Source organism: Megascapheus bottae, chromosome 1 (genome assembly GCF_031878675.1).
Source record: "Megascapheus bottae isolate mThoBot1 chromosome 1, mThoBot2.hap1, whole genome shotgun sequence".
In the NCBI taxonomy this organism is placed as follows: Eukaryota; Metazoa; Chordata; class Mammalia; order Rodentia; family Geomyidae; genus Megascapheus; species Megascapheus bottae.
The window spans coordinates 55,687,555-55,710,627 of record NC_143509.1 but is presented as its reverse complement, the minus strand read 5'-3'; the positions used below and the strand labels follow the sequence as shown (position 1 = coordinate 55,710,627).

General features: G+C 40.6%; 1 protein-coding gene across 13 annotated transcripts in view; it reads left to right on the top strand.

Moving 5' to 3' along the window:
- Kalrn (kalirin RhoGEF kinase) overlaps positions 1 to 23,073 on the top strand; it is a 598,249-nt gene that overhangs the window by 445,927 nt on the left and 129,249 nt on the right. The window lies entirely within an intron of this gene.

Below are 23,073 nucleotides of genomic sequence, written 5' to 3'. Positions count from 1 at the left end.
GACAGATCCATAGGGGGTGTGTCTGGCATGATGGTGGCACCACAGCAATTGCCATCACTAATCTGTGAACCACAGCAAGTTTGTCTCTGGTTGCTTAGCAACAGAATTTGTTTTCTAGAATGAAAATGATCATAGATGATGGTGGTAGGGGGAGAAAAAGTCCAGGAGTATAATCCATTCTACCAGGAAGGGAAGGCAGTGGGAGGGAAGAATCACAGTACAAGCAGAGATAACCAAAAAGAGAAGGGCCATATTCAGACTTGTTCCGCCCATCCAGAGATGGAAGTCAGCACCTTCAAGTGGTCATTTTTTATTTTCAGAATTATATCAATCCATTGCAGGCTATAAATCTCATTAAGCAAACTGATATGTTTCTATAGGTAGATATTTTGAGCAACACTTTTCTGTGTGTGTGTGTGTGTGTGTGTATGTGTGCTCACACGCACATGTGCCAGTATACGGCTTTTACTCAGGGTACCGTCCCTTAATTGTTTTTCACTCAAGACTAGCACTCTACCACTTGAGCTAAACCTCCACTCTTGAGTTTTGGGTGGCTAATTGGAGATAGGAGTCTCACTAACTTTCCTGCTCATGCTAGCTTCAAACCACAATCATCAGATCTCAGCCTCCTGAGTAACCAAAATTACAGGCATGAGCCACCAACATCTGGCTCAAGTGACACTTTTTACCCTGATACTTATGTCCCTCTATCCAAGCAAGAGAACTCCCAGGAGCTACTAACAGACTTAGGTTAATTCTTTGATAAGGGAGGCATTGTTAGAAGTTTCCTAACTTCAAAACTTCATGAAGGAGAAGAGAAGACAGAACCAAACTAGAACCATTTCCAAAGCACCCTTCTTATCCAGATTCTAGTAAGACACTTGATGTACTCTGTAGTTTTCATTGCCACCCAGAAAGGCAGACAGTATTATCTTCATGTTTTCAAATGATGAGATTGAAACTAAGAAAAATAAATGACCATGCTTATGCAGCTAGGAAATAGCAGGTCTGGGATTCAAAATCAGGTCTGTCCTCTCCAATCCACCAGGCAGCTGGCCATCCTGGTCTCTCCTTTGTCACCTTCTCACTGGGTCCACCTCAGTGGGCAGTGCAGCTTCTCTGTGCTGTCAGGGTACAGACTAGCAATTCTGCTTTTCTTCCTTGTCTATCTGGGGAGCTCTTCCAGGCCTGGGTCTTTGCAATACACACCAAGGTACCTGTGACTTGCTTATGCAGAGTACAGGCCAGTGAGGCTGAAGTCACTGGTTTATTTTCATAGTGATTTATCAGGTGTCTCCACATGCTGGGCATTGTTAATATAGTAGGTTAGCAAACAGTCCCTGATTGATGAAGCTTACTAGTAGAGGAGACAAGCATTCATTGCCAAAAAGACACATGGATAGTTATATAATAGCAAATAGAAGGAGTCTTGAGAACACTGAGATGAATCAGTACCCAGAAATGCTGTTTGCCTAGGACTATATTATAGCAAGTTAAAGGAAGAATAGGAACTAGAACTCAGATTTTCTGACTTTTATTCTTATACTATTTTTCCCTACTTGTCACGCCATATTGTTGTACAGACTATCCCCTGTTCCACACAGCCTTCTGAAATCGATCAATCTGCACACCCATTCCTAGCAAAACCCAAATAGAACATGTTGAAATGAGAGATTATGTGGTGAGATAAATCCCTGAGGATGTTTGAGACTTAACCTAGAGCCCAAATCAGGAAGAGAGAGGGAAATCTCCATGTTCTAGTGACAATCTAATAAAGATTTATGCCAGTGCTTTGATGTTTTTCATATAAACTCAAAATTTTACCATCTTCAAAATCCAGCAATCATTCATTCAGTCATACATTCAAAAATATTTATTGAGTGCATACCGGGTACCAGGCACCAGTCTCAGAACCAGGGACATAAGTCATGAATACATTCTCATTGAGAGAGACAGACATTGATAAAAGAAATACAACACCTTAGAAGGTGATAAGTGATACAAAGAGAAGTAAATTAAGCATAAAAAGTCAAACATATCAACAATAGGGAGGCATTTTTAAATAGAGCAGTTGGGGAAAAAAAGATCTCTCTGGGAAAGAAAAACTGTTAGGCGATACATACATACATACAGACAGACAGACATATAAATGCTCAGCATTTTTTCATTAAAATGATTGTACAAGTCCTTCTACCCACTACTCCCTCTTGATCTACTAATCTATTGGTTAGTAGACTAGGTGTCACTTATATTTACAGATTAAATAATCAAGAAACAGAACTTATATGGCTTCCCATAGGCTGTCCCATGGCCTTGTCCCAATCTAAAAGTTCTTCCTCCTTGCCCTTCTTAGGTCCTCTCTCCTGGGGTGTTGAGATCCTAGGTCTATAGTTACTATGTGCCTTATGCTTTGTTCAGAATCCCCCTTGCTGCAAGTAGGTCACAGGAGTGCTAACTGTGGCTAGTATTAGGCCATACATGAGTTTCTATGTCATAAACATATTTTTCCTCTTCTACCAGGTATTACACAGTGAAAATGCTAACCCATTTTATTATTAGTCTAAGCCAGAACTAATCATTATGAAAGTAAACCCACTGGGGAAAAGCACACATAATAGTTTCCAAAGGCAAATGGAAATGACATTTTGATTATATGTACCAGTGCTTCCATTCTATTAGTAGGGATAATTGAAAGTTTTCTTTATCACTAGAACACACAGCAAAATGAGAGTGGATTTTGTTAAATCTGGCTGATGAATCACATTCTTGGGTATTTAAATAATCCCCTCCCCCTCTCAAAAAAAAGAAAATGAAGGATAAAATCCTTCCTAGGACTTGCTCTCTGGTTATTTCCTCTACCCTATTCCTGCACTGATGTCTCCTGGTAAGAGAGTAGTGCCCCCCACTGACTTTCACAGAGAGTGACTCTTTTGGTTATATGTAGTGTCTCCCTTTAGTTTCCAACTGGTCTTTGACTATTCAGGAACCCAAGGTTTCCAAAGTTCAATTTGTGCAACTTCACTCATATGTTTCCTAACCCTCCGAGCTTCTCACACTAGCCTCTCACCACAAGGAAAACTAGGACTAGTAATGTATTCGCTAAACATCCCATTAACCATTTCCTAAGCATCAGTCCTGATAAGTACCATTGACTGCACTACAAAAATGAATTAGAAACAATCCAGTCCTCATAACATATAATAAAGCCATTCTCCAAATCACATAGAATACTCAAGATTCAGGTATGTTCTAGTTGTGGGCCATAGTCCCAGCAGAACCACTCCTTGCTTTCATTCTCTGGGCTCAATGTAGGCCCCAAATAGCTAACATAAAATGGGGTCCATTAAAAAAAGAAAAATACTTGAGAAAGAGAAGGTGATATAGGAAAGTTGAGTTAGGCACATTGGGAACACACAGAAATAAAGCACTTGTTGGCAACCCAAAAATGCTGTAAGCAAGGAACAGTCTAGGACCTCATATCTGCTGTATATATTCCACCTGTGGACCATGGAAAGTGATTGTATGTGGATTCTAAATCTTGAAGGATCCCCATTGGTGAAAGAACCAGTATGCTTAGACTCCAAAGTATTCTAAGAAAATGTTCTTCTAAGAACATTTTTAAAAAGAACGTGTTTGCTGACTTTTAGATTCTAACATATACTGAGAAAATACTCTTTTCAGAAAAAAAAAACATTATAGCCACTGCATAATAGAAACAGGTTGAGTCTTCCATAGACAGTGGGGGGTGCAGAGGATTCATCTAGTTAGTTCAATCAGCATCGTGTTCATGGGAGGAAATGCAGACCATGGGCTGGCAATGAGAGGGCAGGCATGTGTAAGTCTGGGCCAGTAAGGATTTTATGAGGTCATAAACTAAGTATTTATAAATTTGTAATCTAGAAAGGAAGACTGGTTTAGAAAACCAGAAATGCAGCAGGAAGTGAAGGATGAGATTGTAGTTCGGGTGGCCTTTAATGCACCTTCTTTCCTTCTGTCTATATTGGGCCATGAGAATGTGAAGCAGCTCTCGCTCTCACTCTGAAGAGGGGCTCCCAGGCTGTGATACCACTCTTCTTTAGACTGGACTTTGTGCCTAGTAGAATCCCAAGTCAAGGGTTTGGGGGCACATACAACATTAGTGCTCAGATCTAACCTTTGAAACCTGTTTCAAACTTGAAGAAGTTTTCAGTGCAGGTATTATGCCCAGGTTTTCCAAGGACCATCCAAGGGAACCCAGTGATGTGATAATACAGCCATGTGTACACGTCATGTATGAGTTTGGTCATGTTTAGTGGTAGCCACAGGAAGAACATGGAGGCTTAGACATACCAGTGATGGGGAGAGAGCTTCTGTGTCTCTGAGTGTCTGGGATGGTAGAATGTTATTCCATTTGTAAGGATGTCTCATCGTCTTGTGGCCTGTTTATGTTGACCTTTTAATGGTCCTCAAGTGTAAGGGAGAGTTTTCAGGTGTGACTGTGCTAACTTGTGCTGGTGATTCGGACATACATTGTGGTGAAGGATGAACCAAAGTGAGGTGGAGATTAAAACAGAATTGATGTGGGAGGTCTCAACATGACGTTGGCATGGCAGTCACTGTCAGAGTAGCCTATCCATGTGGCACTTCCATCTTATTCTGCTGTTTCACAGATTCATGAGAATTTACATGGGAATCTTGACCTTGGGAGGAATTGGAGATAAAACTGTTTCCTTTATGGTCAACTGGAAACTAGCAATGGAAGTAGGAGGCTTTATACTTCTCTGGGTCCTCATTAAAGATTCTGACACATTGCTTTGTTGGGGTTTTTTTGTCCTTTGGGGTTTTTTTTCTGAAACTAACCAGCAAAATTATTGGTGAGCCAAAGATTGTAACCCTCAAAGCCAAGCTATCACAAATGGCCTAGATACAGGCCGGCTTAGGGATAGAATAGCTTATTAAAGAGCAGCACTCAGCAGAATGGTTGGTGTTACAGAGCAAAAGTGGCAGCATTTCAGCTTAATATAGAAGAAGGCTATTTGTAGGGCCAGACATCACAGCCATGTAGGAGAGGTCATCACACCACAACCCTGGATCTCTGGCTCTGAGGAATGAATGATAGCTCTGGCCAATAAGTCTGATGGGTAGAAAGAAAATTGACTGCTTTGACCACCATCACAAACAGTTGTCTGACATGATCTAGACCTCCCCATTATTTTGTAACATATGTATATACATATATATTACATATATACACATATGTGTATTTAATTTTAAGAGAGACATCTTAAAATTTGGGGTTTTTTTTAGAAAATTCTGGGTTTTTTTATTGTAATATATAGAGGGGTTACAGTTGTATTCACCAGATAGTAGGTACATACTTCGCACACATTAATACTCCTTCTCATGATTTTTGTCCCCATTTCCCTTCTCACACTCCCCTCCCAAACATCTTGTTTTCCCCCCTTTCCTTTCCTATTTCAAATAAACAAATAAAGTATAAACAATATGGCAGGTAACAAAGTCAGATATTGTAACACTATGAGATTAACCAAAGGGTAATAAAAGAGAAGAGAAATAACATAGAACAATATTATAAGCAAATGTGCTAGGATTAGACTGGAGTAGGATGTGAAGAGTTTGAAATTCTAGCAGCACATATAATGACATTGGGCTCAGTTTGAATAAATGTTTGGCATGAGTGAGGGGAGTCAAGGGTTGTGCCCAAAATAATGCTATGATTTTGATTTAGAGAACTCCTCACTCTCAAGAGACCATGGGAGGCAAGTTAATATGAAACTGACATCTTCTCAATAAAATTATCACTGGATGTTAAAGAGAGAGAGAGGTAGAGGAGGGAGAAAGGAGAGACAGACAGAGACAGACAGACTGACTGACTGTAGGAGGGCTGGAGGCATGGCTAAATGGTAATGAAGGCAGCAAACATAAGGTCCTGAATTCAATTTCTAGTACCACCACAAGAAAAAGAAAGGGGGAGGATGGTAGAGAAGGAGAGAAAGAAGGCAAGTTGAAAGAAGAGACAGACAAGGAAATAGAAGAATCTGTAGTCAGTGATGGGTCATTTCCACAAAAATAAGAGAATGATAATTCATGACTTGCAAAAAGTAATAGGTATCTGCATGTTTATTTATTTATCCAACAAGTACCCATTAAATATCTACAATGTGTAGGCACTATTCTAAAGAGCAAAAACAAGCCTCTGTACAAAAAAAAAAGATAAGAATTCCTAACTTCATGTAGCCTATATTCCAGTGGGAATACAAACTATTAGATAAAATGTAAGTGATGACATAGCCTATGATGAAAAATGTTACATGTGGAAGCAGCCAGTGTAAGGACTGGAAAGGGCAGATCTGAGTTCTGGTGACTGATACACTGAGGTGCCTAGGGCTGAAGAATCTAGTCCCAATGGTCTCAAGGTAGATGGTAAAGTATCAAGGTAAGAAGCTGAGGAGGTTGGGAGGAGAGTTATGGGTGACAGTTTTTCTAGAAGTCCATGCAAGATTTTAGAAATCTCTTTTCATTACTGTCCCTCCAACATCGTAAAGACTTGGAGATGGACAATTTTACCTAGTTAAGGCACAGGATATCACTTAAGTGGTGGAGCTAAGTCTTAGCTAGTACCCAGAAAAAGAGAAGAAAGAAGAAGAAGAAGAAGAAGAAGAAGAAGAAGAAGGAGGAGGAGGAGGAGGAGGAGGAGGAGGAGGAGGAGGAGGAGGAGGAGGAGGGGGGAGAGAAGGAGGAGGGGGGAGAGAAGGAAGAGGAGAAGGAGGATGAAGAAGAAGAAAAAGAAAAGAAAAGCTATCTGGGTACAGGCAGGAGCTCTCAGATAAGGGAACCTTCCATTCTTGCTTCTATTGGAGCTAGAAGATGCCCAGGAAGTTGCCTGTGAATGAATTCTGGTCTCTACCAGATATAACTCTGGCCTAGGTGAAAGGGATGTGGATTTTTGCAGTTAGGAAGACCTTATCTATGGTATGATGTGGCAAGATTCTTGAAAGTAAATCAAAGTTTAATCCAAGTTCTATGTGAATGTGAAAACCAAGAACTCAGAGAATGTACCAATTTTTAATTTAATTTTATTGTCAGGTGATGTACAGAGGGGTCACAGTTACATACATGAGGTAATAAGTACTTTTTTTTGTCAAACATGGTTACCCGTTCCCTCATTTTTCTCCCACTTTCCCTCCCCCTACTCCCCCTACCTGAATTGCAAAGTTCATTTCCAACATATTGTCTGTGCTTATCACTTGTTGCATTGGTTTGCCCTTTGCCATTTGCCTCACCATTTTGTTGTTCTCCTTCCCTTCCCCAATTCTGTTAAACTTATATAAAAGACACAGGATACCTAAAACATTGACAACAAGGGATAAACCAAAGGGGAGAAAAAACAAACAAAAGAAACAACTTCACACAGTACATTAAAACATATATTTCCAGAAGTTCCAAAGATCCGTGCAGATTCTGAGCAGTTTGGTAGACTAGTTGTTTAGCCCTACACAGACTTTGTTTGGGTTTTTTGGGGAAGAGGGGTGGTATGGGGCTTGAACTCTAGGCCTGGGCACTGTCCCTGAACTCTGCAGCTCATGGCTACCGCCCTCCCCCTGGAACCACAGCCTCACTTCCTGTTTTCTAATGATTAATTGGAGATAAGAAGCTCATGGTCTTTTTAACCATGATCCTCTGATCTTAGCCTCAGCTAAGATTACAGGAATGAGCCACCACACCCAGCTTTTATTTTAACTGTATTTTTTTTTTCTTTTTTGGTACTGGGGATCAAACCCAGGATGTTGCACTTACTAGGCAAGAGATTTGCTACTGAGCTACATCCCAGTCCAAGCCCTTCATAGTTTTACGTTAATTTCCTTTATGTTCCTCAACTCACAACAGACTTTACAAAGCCTCCAAGCTTGCTTGATGAATGTTTCATAATAGCACAAAGCAGTTCAGAGCTGTTCAGAGATAGACCCTAATCGCCATGACAAAAATAGAGTCCATTTTGCTTTACTCTATCAATAGGTACCAAAATTCAGGCTAAAGTCTTAAGATTATAAGGCCCAGTAAGATTATCAGGCCCAGTAATAGTTATGTCCATATCTTAGTCCCTGGTACCAGAAAAGTGTCTCTCTCACATTGTGGTATAAATCTAGCTGCCTATTCTCCCTAAAACTCACCTAGGACTGATTAGACTGATGCAGATTTGAAGTTAAGGTGAATCTGGTTCTCTCTTACCAGCTCATCTGTTTGTCCCTTACAAGACAAGCTTTTGAGGTTGAAGTCAAGTGAGGGGGATGAACTTAGAGTACACTCAGATCCTTTCCTTCCTTGTGTAAATCCAATGCCTAGAGATAAGATTGAGACTCATTATAATACTATAAGTACAAGAGATTGTCCTTAATAAGTTAAGTCAACCCAAATCTATGACATTGATCAGTTATCACTCAGCTGCACGGGACAAATCCATCCTAGTTCAAGTCCTGGTACATGAGCCAAATAATGTAATAGCAAACAAATTCACATTGTCCTTGTGACTGTGGGGAATTGGATGTGACATTTGGTTATTTTGTTTTCTTGGATCAATACACATATTCAGCAATTGGCTTCTAACCATACTCAGTACAGATCAATCATCTTTTGGCTTAACCCCCATATTTTTTTTCATTTAGAACATGACTCAGATCTCATGCCTCATCTATAGAGGGCAAAATCTTTTGAACTTACATGAAGATGCAAATCATCACCTGGATAAAGGTTCAGTTCAGTCTTATCGGATCCATTTCAGATCAGACTATTAAGTAGATTCTTATTACCACAGTGCAAGTTCTGTAGGGGTAGAGATTTATGGCTCCTTTTCTCATTACTGTATTGCAATGTCTATACTAATGCCTGGTATGTTGTAGGTACTTTAAACATCATTGCATTGTAGGAAGAGTAAGTGTAGTCTCTTTCCATGTGCAAAAATACAGAAACATGCTGCATTATCAGTGCAAGGGGATTAGTAGCTAAGCATCTCTGTTTACCACAAGGGAATAGGAAAGATTCTGCAGAATAATGTCCTACATAGAAAAAAAACAAGCAGCACACTTCTTTAGTTCCAGACAATGTAAGAGTAGAAGCCAGGTTTTTTTATTTTGGGGTTTGGGTTTGGGGGGGACGTTGTCAGTCGTGGGGCTTGAACTCTGTCCCTTAGTTCTTCAGCTCCAAACTACCACCCTACTCCTGGACCTGGGCAGTGTCCCTGAGCTCTTCAGCTCAGAGCTACCATCCTACCCTTTGATCCATAGCACCACTTCCGGTTTTCTAGTGGTTAATTGAAGATAAGAGTCTCATGGACTTTAGTGCTGGCCTTGAACTGAGATCCTCAGCTCTCAGCTTCCTGAGTAGCTAGGATTACAGGCATGAGCCACCGCCCCCAGCTTAAAAGCCAGGTTTAATGCACAATCTGAGAGACAGAGCTCCATCTAGGATAAATGCAAAGGGAAAATGGAAAAGTGCCAACCAAAGGACCCAGTTGAAGGAGCAAGGGGACAGTAGAAGCTCAGATACAGTTGGGCATAGGAACCTAATATGGTTTGATCAGTGGTAATCGGAGAACTTTGCTAAATTCTGGCTCCTTCTTTCAACACCTTTTGTTCTGTTACCCACTCTTGAATTTTTAATTGTATCACTTGACTTCTGGGGTTTTGTGAAAAGTTCTAATTACATGTGGCAAATGGGAACATTGAAAAAGTAAAAGCACTACAGGCAAGGAGCAATGAACAGTAAAGCAAACTGAACAGAGCACATATCCAAAAGAGAGAGAGGGAGAGAGAGAAATAGAAAGAAACAACTGTTAAGGGATATCATAATTGTAAAATGTCTCTCATTTTGGTTTGCTTCATTGAATGGGTTGCCAATGAGAAGGATTTAGATTCCAAAGATAGTACTGGTTGAGAATGCACTTCTGTTCTGTCCAGCCCAGCACCCACATTTTGGATTCTCTTTAAATATCCCTGAAGCTCCAGGAAATGGAAAAGTGAGCATCCATCCATCCATCTGTTGTGAGGTATCCCAAAAGTTGTTCAACAGTGTATTCTGATGCCAGTTCCTGATAGCAGGTGATTCAGGCCTTCAGCTAGATTTTATTGTGCTTTTAGCACTGTCCCAAAATTATGCAAAAGGAATGTAAAATATGATCCTTAACTAGAAACATTGTATAGTCCATTTGGAAGAAAGTATAAATGCTCAGCGAACAAAATTCACACTAGGTAGTGCAGAAATAGCTCTGCAGTAGCTGAGAGATACAAAAGTTAGAATATTTTTCTTCCCTCTGAATCTCTAGCCAACATCAGAGATGATTATTGCATGTAAATGTAGTCATGCTCAGGTTGTTCCTTTAAAATAATAAGAATGGCAGCAGTAGTAACAATAATAAAATCCCTAAGTCTGTCAAAATTGCATTCATTTTGCATTAGTATTCTTTCATTTCATCTCTTCCCCCAGTCCTTTTCCTAATTTTTCTTTTTGCCTATGACCTTAATCTCTACCACTTCTTATGTCTAGCACAGTCCACCCAAACAGGATAAAATGAATAGATGTATCCGTCCAGGTATGCTAGGATATGCTGTAATAACAAATAGCTTTAAATTTTTGAGTGAATTAAAAGCATGAGAACTCATTTCTTGCTAATAATACATGTTCAAAATGTAGTCAGAGGGTTTCTATTCATTGTAAGCAATCAAGGACTTGAACTGATGGAACAATTTCTAAAGTCCCAATGACTCTCTCAGATAAGAACATTCTGAAGGTTCTTACAGTCATAATTAAATACCCCAGATTAAAAGCGGCTCAACATTAATGGCAAAAATTAATCCGGTGGTTCTATTCAATCACAAGGAAGCCAGGAAAGACAACGAAATTAAGTATCCAAAAGACAAAAAGCTATAAATGTTTGCTGAACCTAAGCATGACCACCTTAGCAGTTTAAATGAAGCCCCAGGGCTGGGAGTTTGGCTTAATGGTAGAGTGTTTGCCTAGCATGCATAAGGCCCTTGGTTCCATCCCTCAGTACCACATAAACAGAAAAAGCCAAAAGTAGTGCTACAGCTTAAGTGGTAGAGTGCTACCCTTGAACAAAAGAAGCTCAGGGACATTGCCCAGACCCCCAAGTTCAAGCCCCAAGATTGGCAAAAATACTAATAATAATAAAAATAAAATAAATTAAGTCTTAATTGAAAGTAATGTAGATTTTGGCTCCAACTTAGTATTTACATTTTGGTTCTAACTCAATAGATGAGGGCGGGGGGTCAGTCTTTCTGTCTGAATGTCAAATTTACTCATTTAAACTTTCTGATTCCACCCCACAATTTTATTGTCTCGTAGTTTGTATTTAATAGACTCTATTCACCCTTGGCTCCCCACACCTAATCAAAGATGGAATAACATTTATTTAGCTCTTTGCATTTTGTTACTTCTACTGCCTTAACGTCCACTAGCCCCTGTCTATACATATTAGGTCCTATTTATAGTAGGTGAGTGCTGCTGTCAATATCCAGTCATAGTATAAAGATGAAAGGCTTCTTGTTCATCTTGATAGTTTCTCCAGCTTTAGGGAACCAGACTTTAGGATCTAATGTCCTAGTGGGTTGTTCTATGTCTAGGAGCTGATTTATTGCACAACTCATATGCTAACTATGGAGTGCTCTGGCAGAGCAGATCCTGAACAGTACGCTACATAATAGGAATATGAACTTGCTGCATCTCCCAGAGCCAAGTTACCAATTAACATTTCAAAGTATGTTTTACTTTAGTATTAGTGCAGGACCCAGATGCCATGCTGCTCCTGTGGTCAGCCTTGCTGCAAGATCATATGACTTTGTCCTAAAAGTGATTATTTTACTCCATCAGTGACTAGCAGTGTTATTGTTGGGAAGCCAAAGCCCATTCAGAGTATATGCAAATACAGACTACTTGACACAAATATACCTGGGCAATGGTGTGGTAAGACCTCTCTTTTAAAGCAGGATCCTGATTCTGCCATAGATCAGTTCTTTAATCTTTGAAAAATATTTTGGCTAAACATCTATCTTCTCAAAACCTCATCTGTAAAATTGGAAAGGAAGAAGAACTGTTCCTCCAATCTCTTCCTGCTTAAACATTATACTTGTAATATGAGGAAGTGTCATTGTGATATGGGCACATTTATGCTGTACTTTGAACTAACCTACTCTTCTGACATAGTTCTATTCCTCCCCCCTTTTCAAACAGGGTTTGATGTGTTTCACTATACAATATGGTATATTTGTGTATGCATACACACATATATATCCTTCAATAAATATGAGTGTATTCATCATACATATAAGTATGTCTGACTTCTTTGAGTCTTTTTTCCATTAGTGGCTTAGTTGTAACTTAAAATGTATGACTTTTACTGGGAAAAATCAATAAATACATATTCTAAGTAGTATAAGATTGTGTAGAATATATGAATTTATACATACATGCATTTAATGTGTATGTATAAATACATATATACTCACATATATAAGACAATCTAAGGTTATAATAATTATATATAAGGCTATATAATCATTATCTATACTAATAAAAGATATTTAAGTATTATAGAACAGTGCTTTTTAAAATTTTTAGCTTCAAGAAGTATTCAAAAATGAAGTGAATCTGTAGTCATTTTCTTCTTCATTTAGTCATTATATTCATTTAAAATGTATTGAGTATCTACCATGTAATCAACTGAGTTAAACATGCGGACAGAAGCAAGGAGATTGAAGACATGTCAAGAGCTCTAGTGAAATAATATGTCATGTGTATAATACACACAAGAAGGAAAGTAAAAAAGGAAGAAATCTGATGTTTAGAAGAAACAAGGATTTTTAAAACTGGAACATCTAGTAGAGTAAAAAAAAAATGTCATAATGCAGATAGAGTATCTTTTATCCAAACTGCTAAGGACCGGAAATGTTAGAGATTTTGGAGTTTTTCAGATTTTGGAATATTTGACTAGACTTTCCCAGGGGAATATCTCTGATCTGAAATTCAAAACCCTTGGAACATCATGTTGGTGTGCAAATTTTTTTAGATTTTGGAGCATTTCAGATTTCACATTTTCAGATTAGAGTTTGTTAACTTGTATAAGTAACTACATACGCACATCAGGAGAGGAAGTTGTACATGAAAAGGAAAATGTGAGATTTCTACTTAAGACCAGGACAGAGAAGCAAGGACTAGACTTACTTCCCTACATGAAACAATTTTTAAAATTTAAGAAACAACAATTGTTAGAACACTGGACTTCAGATAGCAATCTGATTACTGAGAGAAGAAAAAAAAACAAAACCTGAAAGCTGGGTACCAGTGGCTCACACCTGTAATCCTAGCTACTTAGGAGGCTGAGATTTGAGGATCATGGGTAGAATCCAGCCTAGACAGGAATGTCTGTGAAATGCTTACCTCCAATTAACCACCAAAAAGTTAGAGATGTGGCTCAAGAGGTAGAGGTAGCCTTGAGTACTAAAGCTTGGGAATAGTGCCCAGGCCCTGAGTTCAAGCCCTAGAACCAATACACATATATCTAATCTCAGCTACATAAGAGGCTGAGGCAGAAAGATCAAAAGTTCAAGGTCAGCCTGGACAATTCAGTGAGATCCTGAAATGAAAATGAAAAAGGCATAAAGTTGCAGTTCAGTGGTAGTGATTGCTCAGTGGAAGATGGCATGTAGGCCCGGTGCAGTGGCTCAAGCCTGTAATCCTAGCTACTCAGGAGGCTAAGATCTGAGGATCAAGGTTCAAAGCCAGCCTGGGCACTAAAGGACCTGAGACTCTTATCTCTCCAATTAACTTCTAGAAAACAGGAAGTGGGGCTTGGCTCAAGGGTAGGATGGTAGTCTTGAGCTGAAGAGCTCAGGGACAGTGCCCAGGCCAAGTACAAGCCCCATGACCGCCCCCCCCCCAAAACACATGAGTACTGAAGAAAAACACATGAGTCTATGTAAATACTGTTAGTTAACTATAAGAAGAGCCAGAGGACAAGAATATTCCAGAAGTTTTAGGTTAGGGAAAATAGGAATAAGTGGTTCTACCTGATGAAGAAAAGTTGTAAAGTTGTATGTAGATATAGGGAAATAATAGTGAGAGCCAAGGGATGTATGTTAGGGTTAAAGCTGAGTTGGCTGAGTTGGAGCCAGAGATCTGTGATAGATTCACAGGTCCCTGGATTCAACCCCCAACACCAGAGAATAAAAGCAGAGTTGAAGTTGATTAATATTCGTTATGAGTTAAATTGACTTAGAGGTTCTGTGCAAGGCCCATAGAAATTAATTATCCCCTTGGGGTACTTTTTTGTTTGTTTATTTTTTTGTTGTTGTTTTTTTTTGCCAGTCCTGGGCTTGAGCTCAGGGCCTGAGCACTGTCCTTGGACTTTCTCAAGGCTAGAGCTCTACCACTTGAGCCTCAGTACCACTTCCGGCTTTTTTCTATGTATGTGGTACCGAGGAATCGAACCTGGGTCTTCATGCATGCTAGGCAAGCACTCTACCACTAGGCCAAACTCCCAGCCCCCCCCACCCCCACCCCCCCCACTCCCCCCACCCCCCCGGGGATACTTTAACTGCAATTTTTGTAGCTCCTGCCAGGGGACTTTTTGAGTCTTTTAACAGGTAGATAAGTAGCAGAGCATCCCTAAATATGTAAATTAAAAATAAAAACTCAGGGGCCAGGAGTTTGGCCTAGTGGTAGAGTGCTTGCCTAGCATGCACAAAGACCCGGGTTCAATTCCTTGGTACCACATACTTAGAAAAAGCCAGAAGTGGTTCTGAGGCTCAAGTGGTAGAGCTCTAGCATTGAGAAAAATCCAAGGACAGTGCTCAGGCCCTGAGCCTAAGCCCAGGACTGGCAAGAAAATAATAATAATAAAATTAAATTAAAAAATAAAAACTCAGTATACAATTATACCAGTCAGCAGGATAAGAAGATAGTCCATCTAAGGATTTTATTTGATATATAAACATTATCTTTCAAATTATGAAATTATGGACACTTGTAAATATTAAAATAATAAATATTTAAAATATACACAATTAAGCAAATCATTTTTAAAGGTTGTGTATCAGTGTTCTCATTGGTCACGTTGCTTTGCCCATATTTACTTCTTAGTCTGATGGATAGCTTGTTTCTAGGCTTATCTTTTTTTTTTTTTTTGCCAATCCTGGGCTTGGGCTGAGGGCCTGAGCACTGTCCTTGGGTTTTCTCAAGGCTAATACTCTACCACTTGAGCCATAGCACCACTCGCTTTTTTCCATGTGTGTGGTTCCGAAGAATTGAACCCGGGTCTTTGGGCATGCTAGGCAAGCACTCTACCATTAGGCCAAACTCCCAGCCCCTCCAGGCTTATCTTTTAAGTGGAGAATTTCTGTGTTCTGCTTGAGTTTTCTAAGAATGCTGCAGTATGACCTAATTTGAAGGCTTATCTACTTTTTCAGTCTGTCTAGCCACTTGGGTTTTTGACCATCTGTATGTCAAGCCTAGCTGCCTGCTAGCTCACATGATTTACACCTGGAAGTAGGACTAGTTGGAAAAAAAAATTGAGTCAGGTTTTGTGGCCTATGCCTACAATGCTAACAAGAGGGAGAAATTAGGAGGATTATGGTTCAAGGGCAGCCTGAGCACAGAGTTCATAGGACTCTGTTTCAGTAAGTGACTGATTGTGGTGGTGTGTCCCTGTCATCCTGCTATCTATGGAAGCACAAATGGAAGGATCTCACCCCAGGCTGACCCAGGCAAAATACAAGACCTGATCCTCCAAAAGTCATCAATGCAAAAAGGAATAGCAAAGTGGCTTAGGTGATAGAGCACTTTCCTAGCAAGTAAAAGATCAAATCTCAGTACACACACACATACACACTCACACATACACATCTGCAAAGTCATCAGGATCCTTCTAGTTTGTTTTTCTCCATAATTCTTAGGGTTTAGTCTCCTTCTCAGAGTCCACAAGAGATGCTGTTTCTGGGAGTAGGTTGGTCAAAAGGGAAAAAGTAATGTCATTTCCTATATTCAGCAGACTACTGTGTCAGTATTAAGGGAATCCGGTCTGGGACTGTAGTCTTTACTAAGCAGCATTGTGTTCTCTACCAAAAGACCTTTGCATCTTTATTCCTAAGAAATGAAACAGAATGACTTTGGGAGGTGCCTGAAAGTCAATGCCATACTGTCTTTATTGTCAGGAAAATAGCTAGTGGCACTTCATTATATGTGTCTCTAATTAAAGTTCTTCCTCTATACTTCATGCTTATTTGAACAGAACAGCATTAGTGTATAGCAGAGGTATCCTGGGGACTGAGAACTAAGTCATTCTATATATCACAAAAGAACAGTGCATTTTCCCTCCTAATAGTTAAAATGTTTTTAAAACATAATTATTAGTCATTTTTCTCAAACTCAATGCTAGCACAATGAAAGAAGTCTGAGGCTATAAGCCAGTGAAAGGGATTTAAAAGATATAATACCCATTTCTAAAAGGACTTGTAATGTAAAAAATAGATATGGCTAGGTGCCAGTAGCTCATGCTTGTATTCCCAGCTACTGAAGATGCCGAGATCTGACAATCATGCTTCAAAGCCAGCTTAGGCAGGAAAGTCCATGAGACTCTTACCCCTAATTAATCAGCAAAACAATCTGGAACTAAAGGTGAGGCTTAAGTGGTAGAGTGCCACCCTTTTGTGAAAAAGCTAAGAGACAAGTGCCTAAGCCCTGAGTTTAGGCCCCAGTACTAGAAGAAAACAAAACAGGGAGACTTAAACAGATTATCTTCTAAGACTGCAGCCTTGCAGAATGGTGGAACTCCATTCTGGCTATGACCAGAGCAGCCCACAGCCATGCTGGCACTCAGTCCTCAACATCCCCATCACTTGATTCTGCCAGAGGCAAACTGGATAAAAACATAGAGTTGAAGCTTAAGGATGCTTTTAGATGTTGTGTTTTGTTTCAGTGTCCAATGCTCTGATTTTTATATATAAGGAATCATCTAGAAAAACTCCATGGCTTGCTGAGCTCACCATCCACTTGACTCTTGACCCATTGCTCCCCACATTGGCCCTGCTGTGCTGCTAGAGGCAGGGGCATTGGTCCTTGCAAGAGTCCTATCCAGGTCTGTGTGCCCTCATGGCTAGACATAGCCTTGCCAGAAGAGGTGTCACTGTGGGGGTGTACTCTGTAGCTGGGCAGATGAAGAAGAGCCGAGGGAAGTAGTCAGAGGGGATTTCAGGAAATGTTCCAAAATGCTTTTCAGAGGGTTTTAGAAAACAATCTACTTACCACCCTGCTTTGGCTATATTAAAAGGCAGTGTAAACACCCCGAGCTGTGGCTTGTTGGGCCTTCTGGGGACTGAATTCGCTAAAATGCACTGATCCTCCTCCAGCTGAGAGGGAGCTTTATAAAAACTGCAATGCTGTTCCATTAGGAATGATGAGGAGCTCTGATGTTAATGATGTATGGCTTTCCCACCAGCCGACCATCGATTTCCCAGAGCTTCTCCAGAACTGAGTGACCCCACATGGCCCCCAGAAGGCAACAAGCTCAGGGCTTAGTGCAAATCCAAGCTGAATGGTAATAGAGATGCTTTGTCCTAGGTTTAGTGGGATGCTAACTAAAGAAGGGGGTGTTACCCCTGGTGTTTTCATAGGAAAACCTATGAGAAGGAGCTAAATAAGCCTTCAAATTCCAGCTTCTTTCAATAGAAGAAAGGCAAGAAAGAGAGATGTGTACATTATTTTACATTTGATCTTAACTAATTTTAAAGATAAGCAAGATAAGAAATGAGCCACATTAGGGTTCACTCCTATAACCTCCACTACTCAGGAGAATTAGGAAGATTTCTTTATCTCAACTAATGAATTGGGCATGATGATTCATGCCTGTTGTCCCAGCTACATAGGAGAAATAGGCAGGAGGGTCAAGGTCCAAGGCTAGCTCCAACAAAAATGTGAGACCCTGCTTGAAAAGGCAAAGGGAGCTGATTCAAATGGTAGAGTTCCTACCTAGCAAGTGTGCGGCCCCAAGTTCAAACCCCAATGCCATCAAAAGGAGGATGAAGAAGTAGTGGTAATAAAGGGGTGGGGGGGGGAGGAAGAAGGAGGCAGAGAGGGACTCTTAGAGGAAAACAAAAATGAACTGTGCAAAGCAGTCTCTGTAGTTTTCATCACTTATTCAGACCCTTTTAGAAAAAGGGAAGGCACTTGGGCAGCCATCTTGAATTTGAAGAAATCTGTGCTGTACAACGGACAATGTGTCCTGTTTAGGGGATTTTATTTTGGTGGGGAGGGAGGTGTTAAACATAGCATGGAATATAGTTGTCATGTGTCTAAAATGAATATTCAAGGAAGTGGTGAGCGATGCTCTGATGTGTGCCACTAGATCATGTGTATAAAGCATTTTAAAGCAGGACTGAACCTGGAAGATCTTTCAGTGCAGCACTTTCCTTTGGTAGATGGAGTAACCATGCTTCAGAAAGTTGAAATTGCTCATCCAAGCCACAGAGCTTGGTGCAAATCCAGGCCTCTTCATTTTTCAGTCCAGAACTTTTTTTAAATGTTGTGGTTTCCTTTACTTTCTTTCTTTTTAAAAAAACTTTGTCAGGATAAGTATAGAGGGGTTACAGTTACATTCGTCAGGTAGGACCTCTCAAACTTTGATACCCCTTCTCATGTTTTTGTCCCCTTTTTCCTCCCCTCTCACAGTCATCTTGTTTCCCCCCCTTTCCTTCCTTATTTCAAATAAACAAATACGTGCATATACAGTATACCATTATACAAATTTAGATACAATAACCTCATGAGACTAACCATAAGTGGAATGAAAGAGAAAAGAAATAATGTCACGTAGTACATTAAGAACAGCAGTCACAAAGATAAACCTCTTGTTTCATTAACCTAGAATTCATTTCATTTAGTCTTATCCTATATGTTCATAGGTTTTGAGGTATTGTGATCCTCTGCTAGGATCCTAGATGTGTATTGATTATTACAAATGAGGGATGTCATGTGGTTTTTTCCAAGTCTTTCCATTTCCTTACAAATGGGGTGATATCATTCTTTCTGATGGCAGCATAGAATTCTATTGTGTATAAGTACCACATCTTGATTCATTCATCTACTGACGGGCATCTGGGTTGGTTTCATATCTTTGCTATGGTAAATATTGCTGCAGTGAACATCGTGCTAGTACGTTTAGTAGGCCCTTGTTTCTGGACCTTTGGGTAAATGCCAAGGAGTGGGATTGCTGGGTCATAGTAGAGCTCTATGTTTAGTCTTTTGAGGAACCACCATACTGCTTTCCACAGTGGTTGAATGAGTTTACACTCCCAACAGTGTAGTAGCAATCCCTCCTTTCAGTCCAGACCTCTTAATGCTAAATCTCTGTGTCATGATGCTGCAAAGGTCAAGGTTTGAGGCATATCCAGCCACTCCATGGGCACTGTTTAGTAAACAGCAGCCTTCTGTGCAGTGCTTTTTTATATCCAACGTGAGTGTTGATTGATACCTGGGATTCACAATCCTGCTCCCTGACTGTGCAGGTTCACCTCCTATAGCAGAGTTTAGGACCGGTGAATGTGTCCATGAGCCTTTGATTACTCTGACCTCATTGTCACCTCTTTAAAAATGTTTGCAGCAGTTTCTTTTTTTTTTTTTTCTTTTCTGTGTTCTCATGCTAGAGTTTGAACTCTGGACTTTCAGTTTGCTAAACAACTACTTTACCAGTTCCTTTTTACATTGATAAATTTCAAGATAGGTTCTTGCTTCATGGCTGGCACAGCCTAGACTAAGATCCTCCTATCTGTGCTTCCCTTTGTTACTGAGATGACAGGCACACACCACTGTGCCCAGCCTTTTGTGCAGATGGAGTCCTGTAAACTGATGGACTGGCCTCAAATCATCATCATCCACTCCTCCCATCTTTGCCTCCCAAGTAGCTAGGATTAGGAACTTGAGCCAGAATAGCCAGCTTAAAACAGTTTCTTTAAAATGCAAAACAGTTGGTTAGCTTTCAGTAACAGCTTGTTCTGTGAGATCTAAAGCCCACTTCCTGTCTTAGTGTATAAAATGCGTTCAGGAGCATTTTGTTGCTTAACTATCATAATTCACAGAGGACTTCACGTCTATATGTTTTGTTTTAGAAAACCCCATGAGCCTTAGAGTTCTATAATCACACAGTTTGCCTTTTAAATTCTAAATCAGCCATGCCAACTTTAGTTAAAAACCAAGTACTCTGTAGGGAAAGAACTCTCCCTAGACAGCTCTGTAGGTGGTAGATAGGAACAAGAGTCAGTGAGCAGGAGGGGACCTCATAGCAGCTGGATTCTAGGAGCTACAGCAGACCTAGACCTGAGGAGCCTGGTTCTGCCAGAACAGAGGATCCACTTCCAGGATGGCTCACTCACAGGGCTGTTGGCCAAGGCTGTTCCTTACTTTGTGGACTCTTCCTTGAGATGCTCTAGTTGTCTTCAGAACATGGCAGTTGCCTTCCCCCAATGCAAGTGATCCAAGAGAGCAGGAAGAAGCAGAATGCCTCTGTCCCCCATCACATGGCCACCTTCTCCTCTGTGGCAGCCGTCACTACGAGCAGCCCATGCTCAGGGAGCAGAGGTGCATCAGTCTCCATCAGCTCTGGGGGCGAGATGGCCATGAATGCATGAATATCTTTCTACAACCCACAGTCTGTTTTTCTTTTAGAAAAAGAAAAAACTTAATGGCTGAAAAAAAGATAATTCTTATTCAGAAGTAACTAGCAAATGGGAAACTAATTTATGAGGCTATCATTTCAGGAGAATATGTTTTTCTAATTCCTGTTACCAACAAAAAAAAAAGTAAAAGAAAGGAAGGCATAAGAAAAAGGAAAGCGGGCCGGGAGTTTGGCCTAGTGGTAGAGTGTATGCTTAGCATGCACAAAGACCCGGGTTCGATTCCTTGGTACCACATACTTAGAAAAAGCCAGAAGTGGTGCTGAGGCTCAAGTGGTAGAGTTCTAGCCTTGAGAAAAATCTAAAGACAGTGCTCAGGCCCTGAGCTCAAGCCCAGGACTGGCAAAAAAAAAAAAAAAGGAAAGGTCAATGGTGAACACAGAGACAAGGGTTCATGTGAGTCTGAGTTTTTTTTCATCTTTTACAACAGAGTCCCTCTGTGTAGCTATAGCTGGCCTCAAACTTGAGATCTTTCTGCCTCAGCTTCCTAAGTGCTGGGACTATAGGTGGGTGCTATGGGTGCCACCTTTCCTGGCTGTGATTCTGACTCCTGTGGACCAGATTTTCTTTCAATTCAGGAAACTCTAAGCAAACTGATGCTGAGAGTGACTTAAGGGACCCCAGTTCTGGTTGCAGAGTATGACCCACATACACAGATAGCCCAAGTGGAATACCAATGCTAAATTCTGTAGTATAGTTGCTTAAGTTTATGTTAAATGTTATCTAGTTAGCTAAGCTTACATTAAATATTGTAACAAAGTTATCTATGATGTGCATTGGGAATATGCAGCAAACAGATAATTCTGTACTAGTGAGGTTTTAAAGTCTTAGTGTATCATCACACACACCTGTGCACGCGTATGCGAGGGTGCGCTTGCGCGCGCGCGCACACACACACACACACACACACACACACACACACACACACACACACACACACACTGGCACTTTTCTTACTTTGCTGTATTTCCTTCTTCAACACCACCAATGTTTGGCTCATTTTGCCTATTTACCTTGGTTTCTGCCTGCCTCTCCCTCAAGAATGCAAACTGTATGTGGGCAGAAGTGTTTGTTTTATTCAATGCTAGATTCCTGTCCCCCAAAGAAGAAGTTGACACATAGTAAATTCTCCGTAAGTACTTGCTCAGTGAATAAATGAAATAATTAGTCAAGTAATAAAACCATTGAGCTCCACCCTATAGGAGCTTTTCTTGGAGGAGTGGTTAATCTGGGCTTAGCAATAGTGGGATAGGCAGGGAAGAAGAGGAGGCAGAGGCCTGGCACGCAGTCTGATGGACACACATGCTGAGAACTGGAAGCCAGCTGAACACTAAGCTTGTGATGAGCCCTCCCAGTTGGATTTAATCTCTGGCTTCTCATTTCTGAAGTGCATAATTCCCTCCAGGAAACAGCAATTAAGCACCACTGTGTACCACCTACACCATGCAATGGTGTGCCAGTGATGAGTTAGTGCTTAGTGCGCCAGTATTTGTTTGAACAACCCAAGTGTGTGGTTTTCTTTGAAATTGTTGCTTCCCTTGAGTAGTTGCTTCCCTCTAGTGGTTAAGTTTGGGCATTTGTTCTTCTCACTGAAGGTTATTTCCAAATGGAAGCCAGAAATTAAAGATGGAGCTAACTCATAAACCATAGGTGCAGTCAAGGGAACAGAAGCAAATGGGGAACAGAAGCAAATATCATTACAGAGGTTACCAGGAAGAGCCGAGCAGAAGAGGACACAGTCATGTGAAAGCATGATGTCATGAGCCAGACACAAGGCATGGGCAGTAGTCAGTCCCCAAACAGTAGTCTGCCATGGCTCAGTTTGCTGCGTCCTGGGACAGATGCCCCTCTGAGGTGCTCAGCATTGCATCCCCCCACCTGCCTGTGGCTCCTCCCAACTCTGGTCCTAACAGTGCTTGAATTACACCAACAGTATTCCCTAGTTGGCCCCAGGAGAGCTTGGCCCCTTTCTGGGGATTTCCTTGTTTGGGACACCGATATCTTGACCTTCATAGCGACTGGAATACCAATGAGTTGTCCATCCTAATTTAGAAACCATTTCAAAGAATACTCTTCCCAGTCTGATTCTAGTCTCTTGCTTCTTGAGAAGGTCTGGAGGAGGAAGAGGAGATCACACACACATGGAGGTACATAGAGGAATATTTGCATAAATTACACCTAATAAACCTTTTAACCCTAGGCTCTCAAATATATGTTTCCTTTGCATTCTTTTGCCCAGTCTGCAAGTTTCCCCACATATGTGTCATTAGGGTATTTTGGAAATACTTGTAAATTCCATGGATATAAGATGATATCCATCCATGCAGTAAAATAGTCTTAG